The sequence below is a fragment of the Sinocyclocheilus rhinocerous genome, unplaced genomic scaffold (genome assembly GCF_001515625.1).
Source record: "Sinocyclocheilus rhinocerous isolate Xijiao unplaced genomic scaffold, SAMN03320098_v1.1 scaffold3063, whole genome shotgun sequence".
NCBI lineage: Eukaryota > Metazoa > Chordata > Actinopteri > Cypriniformes > Cyprinidae > Sinocyclocheilus > Sinocyclocheilus rhinocerous.
In genome coordinates, this window is record NW_015640469.1 from 596,106 (window position 1) to 609,998 (window position 13,893).

A 13,893-nucleotide genomic window follows, 5' to 3' on the forward strand; every position below is an offset into this window, starting at 1 on the left:
CATATATATATATATATATATATAGTGCTGTCAAAATTAGTGCGTTAACGCATGCCTGAAATAGCGACTTCACCCCGAGATGGTCCAGCTGTTTGGAGACATTTTTGGGGACGCAAAGATAGACCTGTTTGTCTCCCTGGACACGTTCCATTGCCAGTTGTTTTATTCCCTGACCGAGGGGACCCTTGTCATGGATGCGCTGGCACACAGCTGGCCTCGGGCCTTACACAAGTATACGTTTCTCCCAGTGAGCCTTCTCGCACAAACACTGCAAGGTCAGGGAGGACGAAGAGCAGGTCTTTCTAGTTGTGCCCTACTGGCCCAACCGGACCTGGGGTCTCATTTATAAAACTCTCCGTAGATTTCATCCTAAAAGTGTACGTAGGCACAAAAGCTAGATTTTGCGTACGCTCATAAGTTTTCAGATTTATAAAACCATGCGTACACCAGAACCTGCGCAAAAATCCCTTTATAAATCCCAGTCAGGGGAAGATTGTGCGTACGTGCATCTCCACCCCGACTCCTCCCTGAAATCACCATATATGCAGCTTACAACGCCTAGTTTTACTATGCATAACCTCATCTGCATATCATTTCTATGCATATTCCCATCCATGTGACACCATAATTAACACCGTCAAAGGTACAAGACATTAAGGAAATATGAGATACGGACTATAAATGCCATTTGTGCCATACACATTAGTTTTTATTGCTAAAAATCATCAGGTATCCTTGTTATGTTTTAGAATAAATATATTAAAATATCCATAAAAAACTGTTTAAAATAGTTCTCAGAAAAATAATTTCGAATATAGTTGATCTCATTCATTTCCACTGACCCAATAATATTTAAATTGTTTTAAAAAAATCAAATTAAATTAAATTAATGCAGTTTTGCTGATAAGGTGAACATATTTTAGCTATTTTTAGTGGAAAAATATAGGCCTATATTTATTGCAGTGTAAATACAATTATCTGACTCTGTACGTCATTGACAAATTATTTTAAAAAGGAAACCTTACCATTTTTTTCAAGTTGTATCCTTCAAATACAGTGCTATTTTTAATAATGTTGTGGAGATGCCTTCACACAACATCAACACCTCCGTGCAGCTGTGTTTGTACAGTAAGCTATTATCATTGGTCCAATTCAAACTGGACAACAGACCTTTCCACTGAATCCAGCAGTGTCCGCCACAATATCGAAGTAAGTGCGCATCATTGATAATTGTTCTCGACTAGAAATATTTTCTCATAACATGAGATGTGCAGTTTACTTTAAATATAAATTATTGTGCACCTATAGCACTCCTCGCTGTCATTAAAACATAACATACCACAGGGAAAGTAATCAAGTGCATTCACTACAAATAGGCTATGTCTAAATTCATATAATTTTGGTTTAACTTCTGCGTAATGACTTTATGTATTTCAGTGCTTATCTCCATTAATGAGAGTGGAATGTTTAATGTAAATATATATGATGAAATGAAAACAGTTTAAAATCGTTGTTTACTTAATTACTTTTCTCTCTCCAGGAAAAAAAAGTCTGTATGCATGGGTCAGAGTTTGCGTGCAGGTGCGCACATTTTCCTATCAAGCTTGTTTTTTATAAATCCCACCTTTTGCGTAGGAAGTGGCGTACGCCTCTTTCAGGGCAGGTTTTGTGTGTACGCAATGGTTATAAATGAGGCCCCTGGTTCCTAGAACTGATGCTCCTTGCGACAGCCCCTCCCTGGCAGATTCCTCTGAGGAAGGACAAAGGTGCCAATGCATGGTATCTGGACGGGACGCAGAGGGGTTAGGTGGTCTACCTCCAACAGTGGTAGAAACCATCACTTAAGCGAAAGCTCTCTCCACGAGGCATGCCTACGCTTTGAAGTGGAACCTGTTTGTCGACTGGTGATCTTCTCGCCGAGAAGGTACGACCTGATCATCAGATTCCTTAGAGGTGCAAGGAGGCTAAATCCTCCCCGCCCTCACCTGGTACCCTCTTGGGATCTTACTCTCGTCCTAAAGGCCTTACAGAGGTAGCCCTTTGAACCTCTGCAATCAGTGGAGCTGAAGATCCTGTCAGTGCTCCTGACTGCACTGGCTTCAGTTAAGAGTGTAGGGGACCTGCAGGCATTTTCATTCGACAAATCATGCCTAGAGTTTGGGCCGGCCTACTCTCACTTTATCCTGAGTCCCCAGCCCGGATGCATGCCCACGGTTCTTACCACGCCCTTCAGGGATCAAGTGGTGAACCTGCAAGTGCTGCCCTTGGAGGATGCATACCGAGCACAACCCCCCTCTTTGGACTGGATGCATGCACTCCTCTGCTTCACGGGTTAGTTCCCCTTACTGGGAACATCTGATGTTATGTCGTCAGTTGCGTCATGAAGCTACCTTAAAACTGTGCATGCATGTAAGTATTTGTTATAAATGAGTCACATTTCAGAAGATGTCTCTGAAATGCAGTGGTTTTCAAAACTGTGTGGAGCACAGCAACACTGTCTCTCTCATCTAACACACCCAATTCCACTTGTCAGCTCATTAGTAGAGCTTTAGGACCTGACTTGAGTCAGAGTGAGTTGTGAGAAAATATAATGTGTGTCAGATCCGCGTCATGTTCAGCAGCGGCAACTCTAAAAGAATTAGCTCACTTCCAGAATAAAAACTTCTTGATAATACACTCACCCCCATGTCATCCAAGATATTCATGTCTTTCCTTCTTCAGTCGAAAAGAAATTAAGGTTTTTGAGGAAAATATTTCATATATATATATATATATATATATTAGGGGTGCAACGATTCTCGTTAAAAGACTGAACCGTACCCCCACCTTCGGTTCAATACGGATTTGTACCGCCATTAATCTCAGTTCTAACAAAGGATATGTATTGGCAAAAACACAAAGCTTCGGATACACATTTGGAGTAACAACTTTCACTATTGCAGAACAGGCTGTCTCGTGTCTGTGTCCATGCGTCTTTCTGCATCCACACAGTCGAGTACAGGAACAAAGCACAGCAGAAGAAGAGTTTGATCTCTGTGAAGTGGCAGCAGTGTAAACGGATAGACTAAAATGTATAAGCATTTAGTGGAATTCTCTCTTAAACTTAGCTGTTGTGTTATGTTGTTATATAAACGGATATAATAAGTTTTTAGATCAAATCTTTTTTTGGTTCTTAATTTATGATTTGAGCTTCATCCTGTGTGATCAGCCTCAATGCTGTCATTAGAAGCTTTAGGCAATCAGACTCTATTACATTAATTTCCAATATATTTGACATTATGTAATTATAATGAACTGAAATAAATGTGCTTGTTTCTTTTGTTTTATCAGCAATTGAGTCTTAAATTAATTAAAAGACTAAACAATGCGTGTGCATGATGGAGCGCATCAGAAAGGAACTGTGTGTGTGTGTGTGTGTGTGTGTGTATATAAATTATGTAAAATGTGATAAGATTAACATCCTGCCATCCATATGTGGTACCGGGAGGACGGATATTCGCATTTGTCATCATATCCCTCTCATTAGCTGGTCAAAATAGTTTAAGAGCAGCCTCTGGCTTTGCGTATGAATGGAATAGTATAGGATATACACAGTATGTAAGACAGCATCACACTGCTAAGTGAGATCGACATAATTTGGAGGAAAACGGACTTGAATTAAGATTTTCTTTACATATGTACACTTTTGAACTAAAATACTGGAATACACGGACACTGGACCATTTATACTGAAGACTTTACAGAACTCTGATTATTTGAGCAGTGCTTATTTATTACGATCTACAAAAACTTATAAGCCCTGTTTTGATTTTGCGTGTCTTGTTTTGTACTCCTTGTGAAAAAAAAAAAAATTCTCTTTACAATAACTGCTTTTTTATAGTATATAGTATAGTATTTTTATAGTTTTTATATAGTTTAGTTTGTTCAGATATATATTAACAGTAACCATGCAGTAAATGTAAACATCGTGATTCGTGCCTGCCCCTCCTGTGCGCCAATGGAAATAATGTTTTTATCTAGTGGTTGTTCTTGCAGTGACTTTAGGGCTTAGAAACTCAGAGAGTCTAATTCAATTTCTTCATCTCGCCACATGAAAAACTCGGACTCCCCCCAAAGCTACATGTTTGAATGGAGAATGGAGCGTTGCATTCATGTTAGAATTTGGTCCCCTATCATTGTTTCTGTTTAATCCTGAGAAATATATGTTCAAACGCTGCAATTCAACAAACAGAGCAGTCCTTGTTTTGACAAACACTTAAAAGGCAATCAAATTATCCTGAATGTGAGCACGTATTAAATTAACAGTAATGACTTAAATTGTTTGAGAGGTGTAATGTAATTTGTAATTATTCAACTGAGGAACAGGGATTGTAGGATTAGCCAGGGCTGAGAGGAAATTAACAGGAGAGTTTAGGTCTAATGTCACACGACACTGAAAGCGTTTCCCTTGAGTTAGGACTCTTTAGGATAAGCTGATGTTTAAGCTAATCAGGAGATCTTGCTGTTGTATGCTTCAGGGATACATCGAGTGATCTCATGAATTGGTCTGATGTGTCAGTTATTGTGGGGTCTTTGTTAATAGGTTATGTTCATGTTTCCTCAGTTTTGATTACAAATGGATGTCAAATGAAATGATAAGCTTATACTGATTAATGTAATTAATCAATATGAGTAGGTTACTGTAGCCTAGGTTTAGGGTTGTTAGATTAGTTTGAGGTTGTCCAGCCCCCAGAAAATGGTCACAAATGGTCTATTTGACAATCAGACAAATGTCAACATTTTAACCATTATATCAAAGCAAAAAAACATAAAGTTTCAAAAACCATGAAGTGTTTGCTCTAAAATAATATTTGGGACAGTTTTATTTTTTATTATTATTTTTTTATAGTTATCTAAAACTAAATAAAAAAAATAGTTACTTGGAAAAAAAAAATCATTTCTCATTATGTCATTTCTCATTTTCATTTAGTTTAACTTGATGTACTAAAACAACTACTGAAATAAAAATGCATAAAAATGACAAGAACACAAATGAATGATATCATTGGGATCTTTATAGTTAACATTTCTGGCGTGAATGGCCATTTACAATTGTGACAAACCTGTTAAACAAATCATAACCAAAAATAAAGAAACATTTTTACTCAGGTCATGGGCCATTCCCAGTTCCAACTTGACTCCAACTCGAACTCGTGACACTTTATATGCTTTGTTAAACTTTGTGAAACAACTATAATGGAGAAAGGAACACATCTGATGTACATTTATTCTGTGTTAGGCCTCCTCAAACTAGAGAGGAGCAGTAGTCCCATGTGTGTCTCTCTGCATGACCACTAAATTTGAGAAAAGTAAAGCAATCTGATCACTGATCTGATAGTGTTGAGAGACATTTACTTATTTTTAGTTGCATAAATCACAGGAGTTTAATTTAATATTTTTAATTGTCGAAAGTCATCACAAATCAGCTAGAATTGTGTCCACCCACTGTAGCGTGTGGACCAATCAGACACACAGTTGTTCATTAGATTTTACAAATCAATTATTCATTAGATTAGCAAATAATCACACCCCTCACCCAACAACTATACTGGGTGCCAGGATGTCTGTGAACGACCCCCAGACCCCTGGTTACCATGGCAACCAGAACACCTCAGCCAAACCAGATAAGTTTTACGACCTAAAAGTATGTACAGAGAATCTCTACTGCTATAGGAAATTACACATTTAATTTAATTCATTGACAGTTTTTTCTATGACTTTCCTATCATGCATATCTCCAGGTCATTGTGTATGATTATTACATTCTTGTATATGGTCTTGTGTATTGTATACTGTTTTATGCATGCTTATGATAGATCACTAGTTAATATCACCTCACTTATACCATGTTTGGTCTCTATGAAATCGTATTCTGATGATCTAAATGAGAGTGTATATTATATGTTGATACCTATGCAACATATTAGTGTTCTAGTTTGTATATCAACATCCAGTCCAGTTACATATGCAATATACCATGCTTGGATACAAAGAGTCGTAAACTTTCCCTCCAAATGTTTAAGACACCATTGGCTCTTTGATCCCCCCAGAGGTGTGACCTCGATGGAAGATAAAGGTGTTCACATCAGTGACCCACCTTCAGTCTAGGTTATTTTAGATTCTGAGAAGATGATGCTGAGCTAGACATCTTCAAAGGACCCCTAAGTTTGTGCCAGGCTGCAGCCTTGTCTTTCCATTCACCAAAGATCCTCGGATCTCAGCTGATGTCTCTCTAGCTCTGCGCTCTTCTCTCATCACTTTCCATCTGGGAGAAAACTCTCTTGACCACCACCGAGTCAGAATAACATCTTTTGGAGTTCATCACTCTTCAAACCCCTAGTCAGGACAGTGAGCAACTCATATTGTGAAGAATTATTTAAACAGATTCAATTTCTGAATTGTAAAACTGGATCTGAACTCATTTATGACTTTATTTCCCATGCCATGATGACTTGAGTAAAAGTGTTTTATAGGAAAAAAAATATTTTCATCATAAGATCTGTAAATATATATAAAATCACAAATCTTACGTGTCCAAATTGTGCTGCTCTTTTAATTATCTTGGAATATTTACACCACGTTTACTTAAAGCAGAGTAATTTTCAGAAAAAAAAAGCCATCTGTGTTACAATCATGCCAATGAGACAATTTAAATATTACATTTAGTCCAAATTGCAAACAGTTTGACAGTTACACCACATTTCAATAAAATGCATTAAATTCTCGGAAATGTTTTAAAGCAAACATGTCAGTGATCTCAGTGCTGGCAACAGATCAGTACTTGTTGCCAACATGACTGCATCCTTGGGTCTGATTTGTTCAATATATTCTGTTTTTTATTATATTTTTGGTTGTGGCTGATTTCATAAATTGAAAGACTAAAGCCAGTCTTCTTTTTTTCAGTCCAATAAACATGCCCGCCTTCAGCACTTCAAACCGACTGAGTATTTGTAAATGTGTGTGTGTGTGTGTGTGTGTGTGCAGGGATGGGCGGTATTTATGATACATGTATTTCAAATATGTATTTCAAATACAAAATAGTATTTTGTAATTTGCATTTGATAGGGTTGATGAAAATGGCTTCGTATTTTGTATCAAAATACTTTAGTGTTTTGTATTTTTGTAGTTTTAAAATACTGTAAAATAGTTTGTAAGAAGTCTACATGATGACATCATAAAAATGCGGCCTCTGATGGGTGCCTACTCAATAGGCTAGTTTGCCCAGACTTGTTGAGCTCAGAACAGAAAATTGATGCATATGGAAGAAGTTGGTCAAGGTAAGAAACGTGCAGGCTGCCAGCTTTCCATCACTTTTTTTTGCATAAATTGCTATAATTTTTAACAGTTCATTTTAAGTTTGTGTTCGTTTTAGTAGCCTAGGCTAAATAGTTTACCAATTTACATAATGTTCTTGAAAACTATTATACCGAGCAGCAGCCCCACAATTAACGTTAGCTTGCTACTTTCAGCCTATGTTAAGTTCGTCGGTTGTACACGAAAAAAATAATAATACAGCGTTTCAGTGTTGTACAACAACATTTTAATGCCACGATATTGGTGTAATGGTCTAAACTCGCGTGGAGTGGCAGCATTTACTGTGAGCCGCTCTGAGACACTGATATGACCGTGTGTGAAAGAGCATAGCAGAGCTGCACACGGCAGCGTGTGTGTATTGTAAAACCTGTTTCACACCGCACCGCACATCGGCGTGAATGTTAACGAAAGACGCCTGATACACCGCACGCTGCAGCAGAGCAGCAGTGCGCATTTTTTTCCCGGTATGCATGTTAACGAATGAGTAATTTTACACCGGACGCTGCAGCAGCTCGGCAGCGGTTTTGGCGTCGAGTCTATTTTTTGCTGTGCTGCTCAGCAGCTTGAGCTTAAAGCGCCAGTACAAGGTTGAAGGACAATTTGACAAAAAAATTGAGTTGACACAAAAAAGTATATATTGCACAGAATAAGCATATACTCGTAAAATCCTTTAGGAGATCTCAATTGCAGTCAGTTTCGTTCCTTTGTGAGATCTCAATGAGTGCATTTACATGCATGTTCTTAAGCCGATTATGCTTAATAAGCCGAAAACCTACTTGGTCCTGTAAACGCGGTAACCCGTTTTCTTTTATCGGAGTAAGGTCATAAACGGCGTAAGCATAAACCGGTCGCAACAGGTAGTTTTTTGCCTCTTACTCCGATTTCGCACGGCATGTAAACGCAATAACCCGCTTTCTGTCGGCTTATTGAAGTGCGCATGTGTGATACGTGACAGGAACGCATCGTTAGTGCAGATTTAAGCGCAAAAGCAGACTTTTTCATGACTCAGAAAATTATAAAAATGTCTTCTCATCTCCTGCAGCAGAAGTAGAAGTGGTTCAGTCACAGTGCTGCATTTATCACTGCATGAGAGGATAATAAATGAGCTGTAAGTTTCCCGACATGTTGCAAGCTTAATTTAACATCACAACTGACAAATGTATGGAATACTTGGAGTCAGATACGCAAATTATTATATTTTGACGTCACTACAGGGAAATAACCTGATTTATTAATGAAGTCATGTAAACGCAACTTACTTGCGTTATCAGCTTACTGGTGTGCATGTAAACGTGCTAATTGACTGTCAAAAGGAGGGATTTGACATCTTTGGAGCAGTATCCCCAGTATCCCCAAGCACCTTTTTTGTGAGGTTTAACATGATCATCCCATCCTCAGCTCCAGTAGAGCGTTTATTTTCCTTATTTGTGAGTTATCAGCTTACTGGTGTGCATGTAAACGTGCTAATTGACTGTTAAAAGGAGGGATTTGACATCTTTGGAGCAGTATCCCCAAGCACCTTTTTTGCGAGGTTTAACATGATCATCCCATCCTCAGCTACAGTAGAGCGTTTATTTTCCTTTGCTGGACTTATACTTTTTGAAAAACTTGTTGTGCTTAAAGGCATCAGTAGCTAAAGAGACCTCTGCAATGTAGTCCACAGGCTACACACACACTCATTCAATACACTCCCTCACACACACACACACACACACACACACAAACTTACTTTCTCACCCACATTCACACATAAGTTTGACTGTTTCTGTTAGAACGTTTCAAATGTTTTGGAATACCTGCTCTGTAGTATTCTCTTTTGGATTATAAGTAAATGTTCTTACTACACTATTAATGTGTATATGTCCTCTATACTTCTATGGCTCTCAATAGATTCAGTGGTAGATCAAATAGGCCAATTGATGGAAGGTTTGTGAAGAAATTGCATGCTCCCTTGTAAAAAAATTTAAAATACAAAAATACAGTAGTTTATTTTGATACATGGTGTGGCTGCTGTATTTTGTAGTTTATTTTGATACACTTAAAATGAAGGTATTTGGTATTTTATTTTAAAATAAATTTTTCTCAGGCTGTTTTATTATAGATTAGTAATTGTATTCACTGTTGAGTTTGGCTTTTTCAAGAGTTGGATTTCAGGAAGCACTGTAAAATACTGAAGGGTTTAAGTACTTTAATGGCTGTTATTACATCATCAGAAACAATTTTACTCTAGTAGCACTTTCAAAGAAAGTGTTAAAGTGCAATAGATTGTGAGTTATTTAAACATTTTATAACATAAAAGGATATTGAAAAGAACATATGCAAATATCAGTTCATTTTGAGTTGTTTATATGACAATAGTGCATTTATATTACATATAGTGCAGAAATTCATCAGTGAAACAGTTCCAATCTAGAACAGCTTACTTTCTTTGACAATTTTATCTAAAACAGTTAAGTTCATTCAAAGTACATTACATTTTGGTAATACATATATTTATTGGGAATCAAATAAGTTATTTGTATGATCTATCTGCTGGGCTACAGAAACTTTTTGCATGGAGTCAAAACCTTAAAATGTTTTTGGACTTTTGGTAATATTTGTTTGTTATTGCCAAAGCGTATGTCAGAATATGAAATGAATAAATAAATAAATAAATATAAACACATGGATACCTAACAACCAACACTTTTGTGCAATTGCATTTTGATTTGCACATATTTTATGATGGGTGCATCCCTTTAATGCAGAGCTGATAATGTAAACACATGGCCCATAAAAACCTGTGAGCCTAGACCAGCCAAACGCTTTGTCTCTTTCGCTAACATAACTGCTTTCAGCACATTGGTGCTTGAACAATTGGGAAAAGCACATTTGTGTATGCACCATTCAAAACCTAAGCAGAGAATTGTTGCCACAAGATGACTTTTTATTGTGCAGCACTGTTAATTGGACATGCTGAATTGTTATCGTTGGCAAGTGTTGCCCCAGATGAGTCCTCAAATCTCAGCAGAACTGCTTAAACAGCATCTGGGAGTGTCTCACTTTTCCGATTTCCTTCCTCGACTTTGTCAATAGGGGTACACAGACTGCTGAAGCTGCTGATATACTGCTTTTGAGCTGCAGTGATGCATAGCTATACTGTATGGCAAAGTTTCTCAGTCCCACATTAAACCCAATCAGGGATTAAATTTGTATGCGTTGTGAACAATTTCTCTTGAAAAGCTTTGAGTAGGCTTAGATTGTGTTCAATAAACTGGTGGTATTTTATGTCTGATTTAGTTATCAGTACATTTGTATTGGGCTGTATTAGATGAGTCCTGTTATTAGGTGCCAAGCACCGAAAGTGCCTAGGCACCTATTGCATAGGCGTAATTTACGGGTCGGATATGTCCCCACCACTTTTTGCCAGGGCAGGGTCGATATTGTCCCCACCACTTTTTTTGAAACCAAAGTCCCTTTAAAGTATTCTATAGTCTTTGTTTGAATTAAGTTTGAAACGTCTTGCGGCACGGACATACCTAATGCAGATTAAAACATTCATTTCTGTTAAATAAGATGCGAACTGACGCTGGAATCTGTTGTTTTTGAAATCATGCTGAGTGTTTGTTGCGATGTTATTAGTGACGGAACATTTTCTTATGGCTCGTACACAGTCTTCACACACACGAGCGCTCATTGCTTAATGACGTTGTGGAGAATATCTACTCATTCCAGTTAAATCACAAAACAAAATACACAAACGTGTCACTGCTCTTGATATATGGTCACTGACGAACATCTTTGATTTTAATAAGAGGGAAAAAAAAAAAAATATGCGAGGGCAGATTAGAACCCAAAACCTCTGACTCGCCTAACGGAAATTCTACCACGAGAGTGTGTAAGAATACTAACAAAAACTGTATATGCATTTATTCACTGACATGAATAATCATAATACATTTTATTATAGTACATGTAAGAATGTAAACAAACACACACTCCTGTCCCACACATTTTTTAAAACAAAGTTATGCCACTGACCTATTGTATCCATTACATGATTGTCTTCTTTTTCTTTTCTGATTCATTGGCTCATGCCAATTCAAATGCATACCAAAAAATGCTGTAGGTGTACATTTCTTTGGGTCAAGATTTTTAATTTTCTGAAAAAAAACAAAAAAAAAACACCTTTCAAACTCAACCTAGACACTTTGTCCAATTTTCACCAAAATTAGCTCAGATCATCGTGGCAAGAAGTTATCAATAGCTTTTTGATATACCTGTAACGTGGGGAGCGTGACAACGCAGCTGAGGATCCAAATGCAGGCTTTATTACAAGAGTGGTCAAAACAGGCAGGGTCAAACAGCAGCAAACAGGTGTAATCCACGGCAGACAAAAGAGTAATCCAAGAAACAAGCAATGGTCAGGGCAGGCAGCAAACAATCAGAAACGAGATAATAATCCAGGATCAAAAAACAAGGAAAAGCAAGAAAACAAGGAACACAGAAAACACAGGAACTAGGACTAAACAAAGGCTAAACAAAACTGAGCCATGAGTGTGTGTCGAACCAGGCTTTAAATAGGGTGAGACTGATGAGGAAACAAGACACAGGTGAATGCAATCAGAGATGATGAGTCCGGCAAAGGATTATGGTAAATGTAGTCTGGGATAGAGTGGCAAGAGTCAGAGGTGGAGTGCCCTCTGGTGGAGTTCATAGGCACTCCAGCTGGAGATCGTGACAATACATCAGTGCTGTCAAAATTAACGTGTTAACACATGTGGTTAATTTTTTTCAGTTTAACGCATTAAAAATATTTAATGTAGAGGCAGAGCTAGGGTTGGCCACCCCACTCACAACTGTTGCTTGTCTCTTTTTTTTTCTTGACAAGAATTGTGTTTATTTAGATGCAGAACGTCTTTAAGACCACATCAAACTTTTTGAGACTTTTCAGACAGGCACTCCAACTTCACCTCAGTGTCAGGCACTAGTCAAACAAGCACGGAAAAACTACAGGTGAGGAGGGAGCTTCAGAAGAGCAACAGTGAACTGCGGTCAGATGAGATGTCGTCAGGCCATATGTCAGTAAAAACAAATTTTCCTGCCCTGTCAGCCATTATACTGTGCTTGTAGCACATGCTCTTCAATTGTACGCACAAATGCAGCGGCACACGCTGAATAAGAAACTGCGAACATGCAATGTCGTAGTTATGTCATAAGTTAGCCATGTCATAGCTATGAATTTATCAAAGAGGCGATTAAAACTGCCTTAAAACTGTGCATGCATGTAAGTATTTGTTATATGAGTCACATTTAAAGGTAGGGTAGGCAATTTCAGAAAGGCTAGCAATAGCAAGCCAGATTTGAAAGCAAGATCCCCCCTTCCCTGCATAATCACTCTGCAAAGCCACGCCTCCTCCAAAACACATGAATGTGAACAGACAGACAAGAGGCTAATCATCGACACAATGAGAGATGACTTTGGTGGAGGACTTTGGTCTGAGTGCAACACTGTCAGATTACCTCATGTCTCATTTACCGGTAAGAAAACATAATACAAAGCCCATCATATTAAAATAATAACACCTTCCATTCTCTCTCGATCTGCAATAGCGTAATAGAACGCGATGATGATGTATCATGTCTGCGCGAACAGGGTGCACAGAGGAATGCAAATACATACGTTGACAGGCAGGTAGGACAGCCTATCCTAATGTTCAGACCAAATAATCTGATTGGTTGAACATTTTAATGTCCGACGCCTTCCACAGACGATAAACATACACATACAGTGGGTATAGAAAAGAATAACCCCGCTTTAAAATAATCACATTTTGTTGCTTTGCAGCCTGAAATGAAGATGGACACAGTTTTTGTTTTATCCAGCTGTATTTACTTAGTGCTAATTATAACATCCAAGTGAATGATAAAACACCAACCTGTAAGAAAAAAAAAAAAAAGAAAAAGAAAAAACAGAATCACTGAGTTGGAAAAAGGATCTCCCCCTCCTATAAATGACTTGTAAACTCAGCCAGGTGTAGCTAATCACCTTCTCAATGGCTCACAAAACCATTTGACTTTCAACTGTGATCAGCTGTGCTCATTTTGATTAGCTCAGCATGAAAAGAGCTTTCCTGGAGCATTTCAGTCCTTAGTAGTGCAACTGAAGCAAACAATCAACTATGGGTGGCAAGACAGATGTCACAAGATCTCCGGGATAAAGTTGTGGACAGGCAGGAGATGAATACAAAAAATAATAATTTTATCAATGCCTAGAAGCACAGTGAAGTCTAATATTTAGAAGTGGAAGGTATTTGGTACAACACAGACCCTCCCTGGATCAGGATGTCACTCCAAACTGGATGAAAGAGCAGGAGGAAACTGATCAGAGAGGCGACCAAGAGGCCTACAGCAACTCTGAAGCAGCTGCAGGAATTTATGACAAAGAGTGGTCATTGTGTGCATGTGACAACAATATCACAAATTCTCCACAAATGTGGCTTGTATGGGACGGTTGCAAGAAAAGAGCCTCTCCTCAAGAAAGGCCACATGCAGTCACGA

The 13,893-nt window shown here is 38.1% G+C and overlaps 1 long non-coding RNA gene across 1 annotated transcript in view; it reads left to right on the forward strand.

The window, feature by feature from the left end:
* Positions 1 to 8,395: 8,395 nt before the first annotated feature.
* Positions 8,396 to 13,893, forward strand: part of LOC107753188 (uncharacterized) — a 27,605-nt gene continuing 22,107 nt past the window's right edge. The window contains exons 1-2 of the long non-coding RNA XR_001641441.1: positions 8,396 to 8,406; positions 11,573 to 11,578. This is a non-coding gene — a long non-coding RNA (uncharacterized LOC107753188). The remainder of the gene's footprint in view (positions 8,407 to 11,572; positions 11,579 to 13,893) is intronic.